Raw genomic sequence first — 4,494 nt, forward strand, 5'->3', positions numbered from 1 at the left:
AATATCAGAGCTGAAAAGAACCTTGGGGAGGTTCTCCTTTTACTTGAAGATACAGGACCAATGAATGACTTGTACTGGTCCAAGTCACATGGATGGTACGTGACTAAGCCAGGATTGTAACTCGGGTCTCCAGGCAAATACTGTTTTTCTAAAAAAAAAAAAAAAAAAAAAAGGGTGACACCACCAGCAATGTTCTAGGCATGGCTTCATTACCTTCACTCAGTTTCTCTTCCTGTTAACTGCCCAACTGCTTCTCAAATACCAAAGTCTGGGTATTTGGTCATTATTCTTTAGACACATTGCAGGGTTCCAGTTGCTAATATCTTATCTAGGATGATTGTGCCTGTACTCTATGTGTGAGGTTAATCTATAATTTTCTGGTAGTGTACTACTATATTTCACTGATTCCATGATGCATATTTTTTTCACATTTTAACATCTCTGAAATCAGGATAAGGCGGATGATTGCCGTTGGCCAGGGCCGTCATGACAGTTATCATCACCTGTGCCTGTACCTGTGCCTGTGTGAACTTGCCTGGAACCTTCCATTAACACCTGCTGGCAATAACAAGAAAGCTACAGCATCAAAACTTGCCAACGGAATGTCAGAAGTTTGGAAAAAATCACAGAGACGATAATGGACGCTTCTTTTGGAAAAGGTCATATTACTCATGATTTTTGGTGCAGAGAACAGTATTACATAGAGAAACGCTGACATCAGCAGCTTTGACTTGAAAAGTGATCCAAAAGAACAAAACTCTGAGCATGAAGCTATTTCCTTTTTTATAAATGCAGAAGAATGAGGTCGGGCGTTTTGGCTCACGCCTGTAATCCCAGCACTTTGGGAGGCCGAGGCGGGCGCATCACCCGAGACCAGGGGTTCGAGACCAGCCTGGCCAACATGATGAAACCCCGTCTCTGCTTAAAATACAAAAAAAAAAAAAAAAAAAAAATTAGCCAGACGTGGTGGCACATTCCTGTAATCCCAGCTGAGGCAAGAGAATTGCTTGAACTGGGAGGCACAGGTTGCAGTAAGCCGAGAACATGCCACTGCACTCCAGCCTGGATGACGGGAGTGAGACTGTTTCAAAAAAATAAAAAAATAAAAAATGCTGAGGAATGATCGATGTTCAAAAATCTCTTAAAATAAGCCCGAAGCAGGCCGGGCGCGGTGGCTCACGCCTGTAATCCCAGGCAGGCGGATCATGAGGTCAGGAGATCGAGACCATCCTGTCTAACACGGTGAAATCCCGTCTCCACTAAAAATACAAAAAATTAGCAGGGCGTGGTGGCGGGTGCCTGTAGTCCCAGCTACTCGGGAGGCTGAGGCAGGAGAATGGCGTGAACCCGGGAGGTGGAGCTTGCAGTGAGCGGAGATTGCGCCACTGCACTCCAGCCTGGGCGACAGAGCGCGACTCTGTCTCAAAAAAAGCCCAAAGCAGTGCTTTCGGTAAACTTAAAAATAAATATTCTAAGTGCTAAGAAGTGTAATGGTACATAATGTGAATTTTATAATCATTGGCAGATTAGATGAACTATGTTAACTATATTAATATTAAACTATGAAATGAACCGAGGAAAGTCCCTTTTTTTTTTCTAGGCCTTGACCATTTAAAATAACATTATAATTCAGTAAAAGTTGCAGTGGTTGGGTCGCGGCTACCGCTCTCCGGCGGCGCGTCTCCCGCGCTTGGTACAGCTCAGCCCGTCTGCCCCGAAGCCGCGAGCCCGCGCCCCTCAGTCGATGGAGCCCGCAGCCCCCTGTGTGGCCCGCGGCAGCTCCCCGCCCGCTCGCCCCTCGCCCGCGCCGGCCATGGTCAGTCCGCGCCGGGCCCCGTACCGCTCTGGAGCCAGGGGCCCCCTAGGGGGTCACGGCTGCCCCGCGCGGCCCCTCGCAGTGCGCGCTGTCCGCTAGCGCTCCTAGCCGGCCAGCCCCCGAGGCCCGCAGCCTCTGCAGCTCCGGGCCTGCTCGGCCCCTCCCATGAAAAGTGCTCGGGTCTTCGGGGCGCTGGGTGCCACCGGTCCCTCCTCACCTGGGCTCACCCTCAGGGGTCTGACCGTGAGTGAGCACCGGCTCAGCAACAAGCTGCTGGCCTGGAGCGGCGTCCTCGAGTGACAGGAGAAGCGCAGACTCTACTCCGACTCCACTGTAAAGTTGAAGCGCGCCCTGCTCTGCCAAGCCTATGTGAACCTGGAGACCAACCAGTGGCAGCTGAAGCTGATCATGCAGCTGATCCCGCAGCAGCTGATGGCCACGCTGAGACCCCTGTTGCTTGCTCAACAGGCTCTGCCGCATCATAAGCAACGGCTTCGCGGGCTGCATGTCGTTTCCCCACATCTCCCCCTGCAAGATGTGCGTGCTCATGTTCCTGTACTCTTCCAGGACGAAGATCTTCATGGGCTTCATCCCCTACGACCAGAGCGGCTTCGTCAGCGCCATCCGGCAGGTCATCACTACCCACAAGCAGGCAGTGGGACCTGGTGGTGTCAACTCAGGCCCAGTCAACAACAAGTTCCTGGCGTGGAGCGGCGTCATGGAGTGGCAGGAACCCAGGCCTGATCCCAACAGTCGGTCCAAGAGGTGGCTGCGGTCCCACGTCTACGTGAACCAGGGGAGATCCTGGGGACCGAGCAGTGGCCGAGGAAGCTGTACATGCAGCTCATTCCTCAGCAGCTGCTGACCACCCTGGTGCTGCTGTTGCAGAACTAGCGCCTGGTGCACTTCCACTTCACCAAGGACCTGGAGACGCTGAAGAGCCTGTGCCGGATCATGGACAATGGCTTCGCCGGGTGAGTGCACTTTTCCTACAAAGCGTCGTGCGAGATCCGTGTGCTCATGCTCCTGTACTCCTCTGAGAAGAAAATCTTCATCGGCCTCATCCCCCAGGGCAACTTCCTCAATGGCATACTGCAAGTCATTGCCAACCAGTGCAGGTCCTGTAGTGGAACCTGGAACAGGAGCAGCAGCAGCAAGGAATGGGGGGTAGTGGCTACCCTGGATGGGCCCCTTCAGGAGTCACAGACTAGGCCCCCGCAGAGACTGGTGACACGCTTCTGAGCAGGGGCCCCGGGGAACTTCGACTGCCCAGCAACATGGAGGATGGCGTCCTGGGGCCTCCAAGGACGGTCTTCACCACTGTACGTTTCCCCAGTAAAGCCTTTTAAAAACCAAGAAAAAAAGAATTCAGTAAAAAGTCAACTAACACTCAGCTGTGAACCCATGTAATCGTGGGATCTTTCCCAATGCAAGACTTTTAAGGACAATTCCAAACTTTTCTGTGCTAATTGATCTATTTATACCATCCTTATTTCAGAGTCAATTTTGGTAATTTGTATTTTTACTAGGAAATCAGCTATTTTCTTTAGGATTCCAGTTTGTTGCCATGGGTTTCTCTTATTATAATTTTAATTTCTCCTCATTTGTAGTTTTCTACAGAATTCTTAATTTTATTCCTTTTGCTCAGTCTTTTTTCTTAATCAGAATAGATCTTTTTCATCTTTTGCAAAGGATTTTGTATTTATTTGTCCATTCTACTGTTTTCTATTAAATTAATTTTAGCTTTTGTCTTTATAAATCCTCTTTCTAATTTTTATTTTTATTTTTATTTTTTTTGAGACAGAGTCTCACTGTCGCCCAGGCTGGAGTGCAGTGGCGCGATCTCGGCTCACTGCAACCTGCGCGTCCCAGGTTCAAGTGATTCTTCTGCCTCAGCCTCCAGAGTAGCTGGGACTGCAGGCGCCCGCCACCATGCCCAGCTAATTTTTGTATTTTTTTTTTAGTAGAGATGGAGTTTCACCATGTTGGCCAGGGTGGCCTCAAACTCTTCACCTTGTAATCTGCCCACCTCGGCCTCTCAAAGTGCTGGGATTACAGGCATGAGCCACTGTGCCCGGCCGTCTTTCTAATTTTTAAAAATTGACTTTGTTGCTCTTTTTTTAAAATTTCTTGAAATGAAATCTAACATTTTTTTATATTATTTTATGAAAAAATTAAGGTACACATTTTCTTCTGAGTAATTTCCACTGTGTCATTTGGATTTTGGTAAAAAGTCTTCTCTTTTTCGTTGCTCTATAGATATTTTATAACTTAAAACATTTTTTTCTGTGTATGGTTTCTTGCTATCTTTACATTATTTGTTTTCAATCTGTTGGCTTGAAATCAAGGAATGTGGTTTTTAGAGTCTGTTAAGGTTTTCTTCTTGGTCAAATATGACTGACTTTTGTAAATATTCTATCGGTACGAAAACATGTTTTCTTGTTGTTCGAGGGATGTTAGATCTTACACATAGATACCACATCATTTATTAATTGTATTATTTAATTCCTATGCCATCCCACATTTGCTATATACCAAATTTATCCAATTCTGAAAAAAAAATTTAAGTTTTCCAATATAATTTAATCAAATTTTTCTTGTATTTCTTACAGGTTTTGCTTCATATATTTAGCTATTATGTTGTTTCATATCTGCACTTATACATTCTCAGTCTGTGA

General features: G+C 47.1%; 1 pseudogene across 1 annotated transcript; it reads left to right on the forward strand.

The window, feature by feature from the left end:
- The first annotated feature begins 1,813 nt into the window (after nucleotides 1-1,813).
- Nucleotides 1,814-3,172, forward strand: LOC112618693 (annotated as a pseudogene). Its single transcript, XR_003118113.1, has one exon. The product of XR_003118113.1 is annotated as a prostate tumor-overexpressed gene 1 protein pseudogene (transcript).
- The last annotated feature ends 1,322 nt before the right edge of the window (nucleotides 3,173-4,494 follow it).

The sequence above is a fragment of the Theropithecus gelada genome, chromosome 2, assembly GCF_003255815.1.
Source record: "Theropithecus gelada isolate Dixy chromosome 2, Tgel_1.0, whole genome shotgun sequence".
In the NCBI taxonomy this organism is placed as follows: Eukaryota; Metazoa; Chordata; class Mammalia; order Primates; family Cercopithecidae; genus Theropithecus; species Theropithecus gelada.